We start from the raw sequence: 12,661 nt of genomic DNA, 5'->3' as shown, positions 1-12,661 counted from the left end.
GGCCCCAAGGTCCCAGGCTGCAGGTGCGCTTCCCAGGAGCTGGGCAGGGACTCGGGTAGCACGGAAAAGGATGGGCTTCCCGCGGTTGGGGGCACCAGGGCTGTCAGGCTACAGGCTCAATCCCAAAGGCCTTACATGGAAGACAGGAGGCCACAGGCCGGGGAGACCCCAGACCAGGCTCCAGAGCCCTCACCCCAATTCTCTGAAGTTTGCCAAACCCCCCTCATCTCTGCCGTGTAAGCAGGTGTATAGCATCTGAGATATGACACATTCTGGATATTAACTCCCGCACACGCGCACACACACGCCCCACCCCGGGATCAGGGAGCAGCTACGGGGAGGGGGTGAGACAGGCCACTTGGGCAGCCGCCTGTTCCTGGAGGTTGCAATGACAAAAGCCAGCAGGTACAAGGAGAGGGTGACTTGGCTCCACAGCCTCTCCGGCTCCAGGGACCCTCCCGGCCAATCAGACGTGGCTCCAGCTCCAAGAAAGGCAGGTTGAATACCAGCTTCGCGCCTGGGCTGGCAGGACCCCAAGGACTCAGGCGACACCCCCCAGGGGGCGGGCTCCGGGTCTGAATCCAGCTGGTGCCTGTCGGTCCCAGCTGGGCCTCCCGGCAGAGGCGTTTCCCCTCCCAGACCCCCACCCATCTGGAGAGACCAGGAGTTGATGGCACGGGTGATGTATCCTCCGTCTGCCTTCAACCCAGCAGTTCTGGGGACGGAGAGATGGGAGGCCTGGGGCCAGGGGCCCAGGATCGGGGTCCTGGGGTGGATCTCGGGCCTCCGTTCCTCTCTGGACGCGTGAGGTCAACAGATGTTCCGAGAGCCGAGGCGGGAAGGCCTGCGTGGCTCTTAGTAAACAGCAGAGTGCCACGTACACGTGGTGATTTTTAACAGGATTCAAAAGACAAGCTCTCTCTCCAGCTCAGAACCGGGCTGGAAGGCCGGCATCCGACAGCGCAGACTCTGCCGATTTCAGAAATGAAACTCGCCCTGTGCTTGTGCTAGAAACGGCATCTGCACCCACTGCTTCACCCGCTGGGTTCCTGTCAGCACCCCCAGCCTTGGGTGCGGGGCTGTGACTGTCCGTCTGAGGACATGAAGCTTCCCGGGGGAAGTGATGCGCCATCAGGAGCAGGGCCACCCTGGCACCCAGGGCAAGGACCCCAAAGGGCACTCTCAGCCGGGGGGGCTGCCCTCGGAGGCAGCCAAGGTCAGGGAAAGTGCACTGGCATCAGGAGGAAGGGATGCTTGGAGGAGAAATGCAAGCAGGGAGAAGAGCTTCGGAGGTGGCTCTGGGCCTGGCCTGGGGGTGGGAGGGCGCCGGGCCAATCAAATGGCCTCTGCCACGATGTGGCATTCCTTGCATTAATGGATTTTTTAAAAAACAAGAAATCCGACCCCGGAATAAGGAAGCCGTGCTCAGCGGTCCTGCCCTGGACTGTGTCAGAGAGACCTGCCCGCCCAGTGCCCTCGGGACACCCTGCTCTCTGTCGCCAGCCCCCACTGTGTGCTCTCGGGGTTTGGGGTCGGCATGCTGCCCCCCGGCCTCCCCCTCCCCCACCTGGCTCTGCTCTGGTGTTCGGGTGCAATTTGCCCTCCAGAAGCAGGGGGTGGTGGGTGGGGCGGCACCCGGGGCGTCACCATCACCCTGTCAGGAAATAAACGCTGTTCACTGCTCAGCACCTGGCTTCCCTCCAAGGAGCTTCGACGGCTGACCTCATTTGCAACCAATTTCAGCGTTTTAATAAGCCCTTTGCTCTGCCGCTTCTCTCTGACACTGTCAGCCTTCGCTCGCTCCAATCCCCCATCCACTCTGCCACGTGAGGCCCCCCCGGCCGGCTCCCCCCGAGCCGGATGCCGACAAGCGGGGTCACTGAGGCCAGGGGGGACACGAGCCAGACAGGCCAGGCCAGGCCTCTCCCCAGTGCCCCCCAAACCCAGCTTATCTCCGGATGGCAGCATAGGAACACGGCTGAGAAGGGCTGACTGGGGGCTGCCAGAGACTCCCCCCCTAGGGGGCTTGTCCTGAGCAACGTTGGTGGTGATGTGCCCTGAGCTCGGGATCACACATCCAAGGCTCAAGGTACCACACCAAGGGGCCTGGGGCAGGCCCACCAGAACTCGAGGCCCCGGGGCTCACAGGTGCCCACGTGTCTCAGCTCCTCCCTCTCTGGCTACTGGGCCAGGGTCCCCAGGGTCTCTGCTTCCTCCACAGGGATGGCACAAGGTCCTCTTTCCTGGGTTTGGGACCCTGAGGGCAAGAGAAAGAACCCAATGTTTTTAGCTTTTCCCAAGGGGTCACTACCAGAAAGGTGGCCAGTCCTCAGGTGGTACCCAGACCACGCCCACCCCGGAGGGGCCTGTGCCCCGACTCTGCAGCTGCGTGACCAGGACAGGGCTGTGAGCGCTGAACCTCACTTCCCTTATCTGTACCATGGGGAGCGCCCCAGGCACAGGTGCTGACACTCAGGTGTGGCACAGGAAGGGGGCCTGAGCCTGGCGCCAGCTCTGTGGCCCCTCTCCCATGTTGGCGAGCTTGGTCACCTCCGAGGACAGCCAACATGTCACCCGGAGGTCAGTCCACCTGCTGCTGACCCCAGTCGGCCAACCCAGTTAGGTGACCACTGTTGTGCTGCTGCTAGAGTCTGGGTCCTGAGCTCCGTGCTTGGGCCCAGCCCGCCTGGTTCTGAGGCGTGTGCTGGGCCATTCTGAGCACTCGGAGTTTCCCCACGGCCCCTGCCCGACCACATGATGGCCTCAGCAAGGAGTCGGCACACAGCAGTGAACTCAGCTGCCTGGACAAGCTGCTCCTGGGATGACCAGCCTCCATGCCTGCCTCAGAGCTCAGGGACCACACAGTCCCACAGCCCAGAAGCTTGGGGATGCCACACCCCCGTGACACCATGACATGTGACAGCTCCTGCCAGATGCTGCCCAGCACTGAGGATCAGCTGGTGCCTCCCCGCCTGGGCCCCTCTGACCTGCCCCCACTCCTTAAGCAGCAGCCAAGAGATGGTAACTGGGTCCTGAATGTCAGAGGGCCCCAGACCCCCGCCCTCCACGCCCGCCTTGAACCAGGCAGATTTGGAGGCCAGATCTGGGAGATGCGGCTGGCGAGGGGCTGGCCGGCCCGGAGGCCCCACTCGGGGCACAGACTGCAGAGAGAGACTGGGTCTGCCCCCGAGGGTGCTGGGCACACAGGCGGGGATGTCCTGCCACACCCTGGCATGCAGACCCTGGCAGACCCTTGCAGACCCGGCTGCGGTTCTTGCCTCCGTGAGGGTGACAGCGGTGAAAACGGGGGTGGGGGAGGGTCACACACCTTCTCCTCTCTCTGTACCTGTTTTCGCATCTCCGAGCGGGGAGCAAGAGCCGGGGCTGGCGGCTGTGTTCATTACCTCTGAGCCACAACGGGAACTCCTCAAGTCCCTACTTTCAGTTCTTGTGGGTTTGTCCCCAGAAGTGGCATTGCCAGATCATGTGGTAAGTCAGTGTTGAATTTCTAGAGGACCCATGCCTAGTGTTTAAATGGCTCACCTTGTTTTCCCGCATGCCTTTCCACTTCTGTGGCTGACGCACGCTGGTGGCCGGCACACCCAGCGCTGCCCTGCCCCTCTCCTGTCCGCAATTCTCCGCATTCCCTCCTCTGACTCTGCTGTCGCTCACTGAACCCAGTCCCCAGTGGTAACTATTTGGACTATTTGCTTTTTCATTTAAATCCATCCTCCGGCACTTGAGCCTGCACTGTCTTTAGGGTCAGCCCCCCCAGAACGGGAACCGTGGGGCCCAAGTCAGCGGGGAGTCCTCGTGGGAATCACTCCAAGGCTCCAAAGGCGTCTATCAAGGAGGACAGCCAGCCACCGGCTATTCACCTTCCACCGGAGACAGAACCCCGGCCCTGGAACAAATAGTTTCTTGCAGGGAAGTAGGTTTCAACCTTGTTGATGGGCCAGATTCGCTATTGGACAAGGCAGTCACCCTCCGGCTATAGTCAAATGCATCACATATATATAAGCGCAAATTCAATAAAGCCCTTGGCTCGCCATCTGCTTTTCAAAGATGAGACTTTGGAAAGAGCAGGTCCCTGTGCCCGGGGGGCCTCTGCCATTCGCACAATGAGAGGGGGACAGCGATCGGCACACCCTGATCCAATTGTCCCTTAGCTGATCAAGTTACGGAGAGTCTTGCCCAATAACAGGACGGTGACAAGGCAAATTAAACGTCCAGGACAGAGGTAATTGCCACACGTAGGAGGGGAGGAGGTGGCGTGAGCCAGCAAGGGTGCGGATGGGGCATCTTTCCAGGGGAGCGTGGCGGTTAATAGCTAGGATGACAGGATGTCTCGGTGGGGCTGGCTCCGTGCAGGGGTCACCCGCTCTGGACAGCTGGTCTGCCTTTGATAGTCCCTGCATGGTGGGACCAGTGAGGTCACTACATGGTCCCTCCTGGGGGTTCTACTTCCGCTCCTGGGACCTGCAGGGGAACTCGTCCCGCGGAGTCCCTGCTGCCAACGCCCTTTCCTGTCTGGGTGATATTCCTGCCTCCCTGGCTGTGATCCTATGTCGCCGTGAACACCATCTCGGCACAGAGGGGAGCCTTTTCTTTTTTAAAAAAAAAAAAAAAAGTGTTTTATCGTAGTTGATTTGCAATGTTCTGTCAATTTCTGCGGAACAGCAAAGTGGCCCAGTTATACATACACACATTCTTTGTCTCGGGGTATCTCGCATCGTCTTCCATCACAAGTGACTGGACACAGCGCGGCACAGAGGACAGCCTTTTCACACCCAAACATCCACAGCCCTCCTTACCCTCGGACCAACAGAAGCTGCAGGACGGCACCTTCAGATGCAGTGGGGACCCCGGGGAAGCTAGCGTCTCCGCTGGAGACAGAGGTCACCGTCCCCAGCTTGGAGAAAGGCCCTGGAAGTCATCAACTCTTTCGTGGTCTCAGCGTTTGTGTTATTTTCTGCCGTATGGTCTCAGGAGGGCCAGCAGACCCCGTTTCTTTTCATTCCAAAACAAAAGGGAAGCTGCGGCACCTGGGAGTCGTGCCCGGTGCCCGGGACCTGCTGGAGCCTCGCCCACCCCGGAGGGAGGCCGTGGGGTCCGGGGGCAGACTTGCTCTCAGGCGTGGTTCACAACCTTCTGAGGCTTCAGTCAAACGGGAAACTCTGCATGCTAACCCCCAGCCCCCAAATCCTGCCAGGTGGCAGAGAGATGTTTTTAAACGAAAACATTTCGTAACAGAATTTTTTTCAAATGAAGTCTTTTCGGAGGATTAGAATATTGTAGGAATCACAGAAAGACACAAAGACGTAAAATTAGATGAAACCACATCCCCAAAATGTGCTCCAAGAAGATGGCTGGAGCCGCTGAGGCCCCATATCCAAGAGCCATGGAGACAGGACACTGGGTTGGGGTGGGGAGGGGCCGACGGTCAGCATGGTCCCTTGAGCCGTTGCCTGGGGACCAGCCACGTGCGGTGACCGGCAGAGAGCCCCTGCGTCCCCAGATGAAGGCAGAGAGTGGTCATCACTGCAGGACGGTGGCTGGGGAACTACTGTCCCCAGTGAAATACAGGGGCCCCTGCCTCCAAGGGAACGAATCCCCCGCCCACACCTGGAGGAACGTACTTCCCCCACCTTCCATCAGAGGCTCAGAAACAGATGCAGCAGGGCAGAAAGAGGCCCAGGGAAGCCCGTGCAAAAGCAGGCATGTTGGCACAGGGACCTGCTGTAGAGCACAGAGGACTCTACCCAGTGTTCTGTGAGCCTCTACGTGGGAAAAGAATCGGAAGGAGAGCGGATGCGTTTACGTGAATAACTGAATCACTTTTTCAGACAGCAGAAAGGACCGCAGCATTGTCAATCACCTCGACTTCCATAAAATGCTTTTTGAAATAAAACCAACCCAAACCCCAAATAGCCCTGCTGCCCACAAGACTGAGCACGTGGGGAAAAGCCACCCCATAAAAGAGCCACCATCTCGGAAACAGCAGCTTCAACCCCCAGGGAAGTGCCACCGATTGAGTCAGCAGAGAGAGACTTTACAATAAGCATAATTACTATCTTTAGAGAGATAAGAGGGGTTATCGTCGTCACGAAGCAAGAATGGGCTTTGGTAAAAAGAACTAATTAGAGGCCTTGGAAATTTAAAATAGATGGGCTGAAGCAGAAAGGAGACTTCTGAGCTGGAAGACCAGGCCAGGCGTCGTTCGTTCGAGGAATTAAAGGGCAGAGGGATGACAAACGGGGTGGGGGGGGGAGGCTGGGGCACCGCTTCGGATGCCCCAGCATCAGCTAATGGACATCTCGGAGTGGAGGAGCAAAGGCGGAAGGAAGAAAAGGCCAAGTAACCCAGAGCCTCAGGAAGTCATCCGTCTTTGGGCTCAGAGCAAAAAGAACCCAGGCCTGCAGACACGGGGTTGGGGGGTGGGGGCAGGTGGGGGGGAGGGATGGGGAGCAGGGGTGGGGGCTGCGGAGGCATTTCCAGATTATCAGAAATAGATGGACGTTTCCTACACGTCCACGGAGAGCACGAAAGAGAGTGAGCACTCCTGCTTGAGAGTAAAAGTGAGAGGAAGAGCCAGGAGAGGATGCTTAGCTGTGGAGGCACCTGCTAGATGGCCATCAGGTTCCTAAGAGCAACACAAAGGGACAGGGACCCAGATCCCTCCTCCAAAGTTCTGAGAGAAGCTATGACGTCCACGCTTACAGACCCAGCACTCTGGGTTCAGGGCAAAATCAAAACATTCCAGCTTGCATGGACTCATAAATTCTGCCACCACCCTCCTTCCTGAGAGAATTACTTAAGGGTGTATTCTGACAAAACAAAAATATGAACCCAAGACAAAGGAGAACAGGGGACAGAAGCAAAGACAGGGAGATAAAAATCAGCATAGGGGAGTTCCTGTTGTGGCTCAGTGGTTAACGAATCCAACTAGACACCATGAGGTTGCAGGTTCGATCCCTGGCCTCACTCAGTGGGTTAAGGATCCGGCATTGCCATGAGCTGTGGTGTAGGTGGCAGACGTGGCTCAGACTCCACGTTGCTGCGGCTATGGTGTAGGCCAGCGGGTACAGCTCCAATTAGACCCCTAGCCTGGGAACCTACGTATGCTATGGGTGCAGCCCTCAAAAAAGACAAAAGACAAAAAAAAAAAAAAAAAAAAAAAAAAGCAATCAGCCTAGAGTGAAGTATGGGGAATTTTGTTGCTGTCAGGAATGGGACCTGCTGTCATCTTTGTCTTCTGAAATATTTCAGACATAAGAAAAATACAGAGAATGATCTTACAAATATTGGCACCTTACCACGCGGATCTTCTGTGTGCCTGTCATGCGGTGTTTGCTTTATTTTTACAAACTAAATAGATTCCACAAGTTCCGTTAAGCCCCTTGTACCTCTCCTCCGAATGAATCCATTTTTGATTACCTATCTACGTAATTTCTTTTTAAATGTTTATTTTGTACCCGGCCCACTGGCTGAACGTGCAATTGCCCTGATCAATCTTCATTGGAATCCCTTGAATTTGTCAAGTGGAATTTTCCAGTGTCCGTGCGTAGTCACAGCTCAGCCTCTCCTGGTTCAATATTTGTGCCTTTTATTTCCGTCGGTCATGCGGACTCTCCGGGCCTCCGTGGCTGCGGAGATGCAGAAGCTCCAGGTTCACAGCTCAGCTTTGTTCCCCGGAGCACTTTCTGCCTTTTCCTGTGTGCGGGATGCCTGCTATGGATCGCTGGCAAACGCCCTGTCCCAGGGAGCGAGTTCCTCTCCGTTTCTTTCGAACCACAGTGGGTGCGGCTTGGATGTGCTGCTTGGTCAGCATCTGTTAAGACGATCCTACCGTCCCTCTGCCCTTCGGTCAAGGCAGACCCATGGTACCCAAAGCTTTTGGCTTCTGGACCCCTTTACCCTCCTAAAAACGTCACAGCGTTTATCAGTTTATCAGTTTCCTCTGATAGAAGAGGAAGCGCTCAGTAAGTTCAGATCAGAACCAGGCCCCTGGACGGGAAGGCCAAGTGCAAAGACACCTACCCCTCGCCCGTCTGCCTCACTCACCTGCTGAGCCCCCACCCCAGCCCACACTGGGGGGAGACTGGAAGATGCCCGCCAGGGGCGTCCACACGGGCGGCAGCCGTGATCACTAGACACACACACACACACACACACACGCCTTTCTCACCCACCCTCACAAGCAGCTCGTCACTGTCTGTAAAAGAGCGGGAACTGACCCACACGCCAAGCAGGGCCATCTCAGCCCCTGATGCCAGGCACAGGCTGAGACACTCCCCCGCCGAGGGAGGGGCAGGCTCGGTGGCATCAGAGCATGCCCCCAGCTCCTCCAAGGGGAAACACGCATCTTACAAATGAGGCAGCGTCTCAGGGCACAGGAGACCACCTATGGGACACCAGAGCCACTGTTCTGTCTTCTGGGTGTGATCTCCGCAAACCTCTCATTGGGACACGAACAGCAGAGCAAGTAAGAGCAGGTCAGCTGTGGCGGGAGGGCAGCCGGGTCCTCGCGGGGGACGAGGCGATGGTACTTTTATGACAAGGACCGTTTTACTGCAGGGTCCCTCCCCCCACGGGGGCCACACTGCACCCCGCCTTTGAGAAGGGGGGCCTGGAGGGCGTGCTGGGAGCAGGAACCACCAACAGAGAGGGCTCCCTGCCCCAGACTGGCCCCATTTTGGGGTGACAGTGGGTCGGGGGGGACACCAAGGATGGGGTGGAGGCACGCGGAGGTCAGGGGCCTTGGGGGACCTTCCCTCCCAGCCGAGTCCTCTGCCGGCGCACCCCCTGCTAATGTGCACAGGTGTTCGCCCACTGCTCTCCACCCGCAGCCTCCTGGCTGTGCCATCCTTGCTGAGGGGCAGACCAAGAATGTGAAGGCCTTTCCATGGCCTGGAGGAGGAGGGGAGGCCTGCAGGGGGCGCTGTGGAGGGGAGTACCCCCTTCCTAGGGAGGCCAGTGGCCAGGGCCACGGTCAGAAGACCAGAGGGGAACGCCAGCCCACCGCCCCTAGTCGCCATCAGAGGCAAGGAAGCCGCCTGGCCAAGCCCCTCCCCTTACTGGGTGGGAGAAGCCAACAGGTCAGAGGCTCCAGAGACCAACACCCAGGCCTAGGCCCGAACCCCGGGAGGAAGAGGTGGGATTTCATGCCCAGTGCTGCTCGGATGGCCACACCCTTTCCCTCCAGCTCCTGCTCACAGGGCACCTGTGCCAAACATGTCACCTCCCTGTCACCTGGGAGGTGAACAGATCCACGTGGCTCAGAACCACACATGGGGAAACCGAGGCTCAGAGAGCAAAGGGCCTGCATTCACCCACCTGGGAAGCAGGGGCCAGGAACAAGCCCGGCTCTGTCCACCCCAGGCCCTCGTCTTCCCCCGGCGCAGCCCCCAGGAAAGTGAGTGTGGGGTTTTTCTCTGTGGCCATATCTACATGTCCAGACTCGAATTTTGATGCAGCCCAGACTGCGAGTCAGACCCTGGGGGATATTGTGAGAGGGCAAGGCTGGGCCTGCCCTGCTCACCCTGCATCCTAGCACCCAGCCCTGTGCCTGCACACAGTAGGTACTCAATAAAAGAGTCAGTCCGACTTGGCGAAGGTGCTCAAAACAGGGTTAACCAACTGCAGAAAAGGTGAAGATGATAGAATTCCGATCAAAGCATCATACGAGCACAGAAGGGATAAGGACTTTGACTTTCCTGGTATCCCAGTTGCTGCATCCTTCAAGTGGGGCCTTGCAGGGTGCATAGGAGTTTGTCAGACAGTGATGAGTAAAGGGGCATCTGAGACAGAGGCACCAGCTTGGGCAATGGCCGTGAGGCATGAATACAAACTGTGCACTTGGGAACAGCCAAGCCTGAGGGTGGTGCTGGGCCGAAGGTTTGGGGCCGGCAGGGGGTGGTGGGGGGACCGGCATGTGCCCCTGGGGTTTAGGGAAATAGCCTGGGACTTCCAGCTGGGGAGGGGCTCTGGATGTGTGTGGGATGGGCTGGGGGAGGAGGCTCCACTGAGGGGCCTCGCAGGGGTCCGGTGTCCCTGGGGAGGCCGGTCGGGGAGGGGCTCAGGGCCGGGAGTCGCCCCCAAGCTGCTGCGCATCGACCCTGATTGCAGCCTGTCGCTTGCCCTTCGCTGCCTGGGTTTCCCCTCAGTCCAACAGGAAGAATCATGATGGCCGGTGGTCTCAGTGGGGCAGCGGGAGCGAGGGGAGCTCTTCTTTGGGCCACACCTAGTCGGCATGGCTGAGAATCCAGAATCCAGGACCAGCACAGAGTCTCAGGCACACACTTCCTCACGCCAGTCTTTCATTCATTCAACAAACAGCTGCTGTGGCTGCTGCTGGGAGTCAGAGAACAGGAAAACAAGGCCTTCCGGACCTTCCATCCCAGTACAGGGAGGAAGAGGGTGCAGGAACCACACAGGACACAGTGCCTGAGACTCGGGCCACGAAGAAAGTGAGCGAGCCCCAGGCAGAGGGACGGGCAGGTGAAATTTTCTCCAGGCTTCTTTGGTGGGATTCAAAAAACCACGCATGCCTCCCCATTTGCCTGCGTGGACCCTGGCTCAGGCAGCAGTTTGCTTAAGCACAGAGCTGTAGCTGATGCTCTCTCAGCCACTCCCAGCCACCCAGATGGTGGGGAGGTAGGGGCCGGGCCAGGGCGGGAGGGAGCCTAAGCCTAAGCTGGCACCGCCCAGCCTCAGCCTACCCGAGCACTGCCTCCCCACGTTTAACCCCGATGCTCCCCGCGGCACACGCACACCTCCCCCTCACCCCGGTCCTAATCCGTCATCGGGGGCCGGTGGCAGTGATGGATTCTGACGGGAGAACCAGGGCCAGGTCCATGTTCTCAGCCTTCGTGCCCCAGAGAAGGTCAAGGGCTGCAGGGCTCGGGTGATGCAGCTGCACGTGGCGCCTCGCAGAAGGTCCCGAGGAAGGGACACTCTCAAGCCACTGCAATTAAAGGCCTCCAACCCCACACGGAGCTCACTGTCACATCATGGAGTTTTCAAGCGTCGCTCACAGAGGGGCCTCCGTCTCTTTCATGAACATGAGCGGGGCGGGCGTCCTCTAATAGAAGCAGGCAGGTTACAGGAGACGCTCCTTCTAGGTCCACATAATGCAAACAGCCAATCTCTTGTTTTTAACCTTTTTTTTTTCTTTTTTTTCCCTTTTTTTTTTTTTTTTTTTTTTTTTTTGGTCTTTTTGCCATTTCTTGGGCTGCTCCTGTGGCATATAGAGGTTCCCAGGCTAGGGGTCTAATTGGAGCTGTAGCCGCCAAGACTACGCCAGAGCCACAGCAACGTGGGATCCGAGCCACGTCTGCAACCTACACCATAGCTCACGGCAACGCCGGATCCTTAACCCACTGAGCCAGGCCAGGGATCGAACCCGCAATCTCATGGCTCCTAGTCGGATTCGTTAACCACTGTGCCACGAAGGGAACTCCTTTTTTCTTTTTTTAAAGCAGGATAGACTAGGGCCCTGTGGTGGCATGGGGTATAGGCTCCGAGTGGACTTCGGAGCCAGCGGGGTCCTGGCTGCGTTGCAGCTGGGCAGGCATTCCCTTCTCCAAGTGTCAGGCTCTTGACTGTCAAATGCATCAAATAAAAGGAGAGGTTTCACCTCCCAGGACTGTCAGGAGGGTTCACTGAGTGTGTTCACCAACCGTAGGACGGCCCCGGGTCCCGCTCCCCCTCAACCCCGGGACATGCTGGGATGCTCACCTGCCTCTGAGCTCCCAGACAACAGGCTTTTGCCCTTGACCCTGCACCCCCAGGGTGCTGCATGTGAACAGATGGATTTATGAATGAACCTGCTGCCTGGATTTGCTCTTGCTGTGGGAAGCGGTTGGGCTGGGAACCTGGGGATCAAATCACAGGACCTCTCCTGAAAGCCTCTCAGCAAGGAAGAGATCCCCGCAGTGGAGGAAACACGAAGCCTCCAGGGCCCCCCCTCACTCCCCCACCCTGGGCAGGACGTGACCTGTGATTCACAGAAGGGACCCTGAGAGGCCCTGGCCTGTTCTAAGCACCTCACTCAGCAACATCGCTTCCTCACCCAACAAGCTCGAAGATTCCTCAAGAATGAACGTAGGCACTGCCCCGTCATCACATTTAAAAATGTTGCAGTAATTAAAAACCAATCAGACAGACGAGGCTGTCTATTCCAGCCAGCACAAGTGGCATCACCCCACAAGCCACACGTGCCCGAACCCTACACGCACACCCCTACCCGCCCACTCCCGGCCCCAGCTCGCCTGTGGTCTAACCCTCTCACTCACATGCCTGCCTGCCTCGTTAGTCTTCCGGTCACGTCCAGAGGACACCCCGTCCAAAGCCCTTGATCGAGGACATGAGTGCGCTGTGCCAACATCACACAATAATCACAGTGTCATGGTGTTGCCCAGCTTGCAATATTTTTTTTTAAAAATTCATCTCTTCTCTGAATGGGCTTGACCTGGAGACACAGATTTAGTGACATAAATGGATCTTGCCACCAGCCCATTCAACCAGGCAGAACCCCTCAGGAGGGCCCACTGGGAAAAAGAAGCAATTCAAAGACCCAACAAAGGTTAATTTAGCAATTGCCAGAAGGCACGGGCCCAACCCCTGTCAACATGGGGCCCCTTTGGCACCCTGAGCTCCA

The sequence above is a fragment of the Sus scrofa genome, chromosome 1, assembly GCF_000003025.6.
Source record: "Sus scrofa isolate TJ Tabasco breed Duroc chromosome 1, Sscrofa11.1, whole genome shotgun sequence".
NCBI classification, from domain to species: domain Eukaryota; kingdom Metazoa; phylum Chordata; class Mammalia; order Artiodactyla; family Suidae; genus Sus; species Sus scrofa.
Note: the sequence above shows the minus strand (reverse complement) of the source record.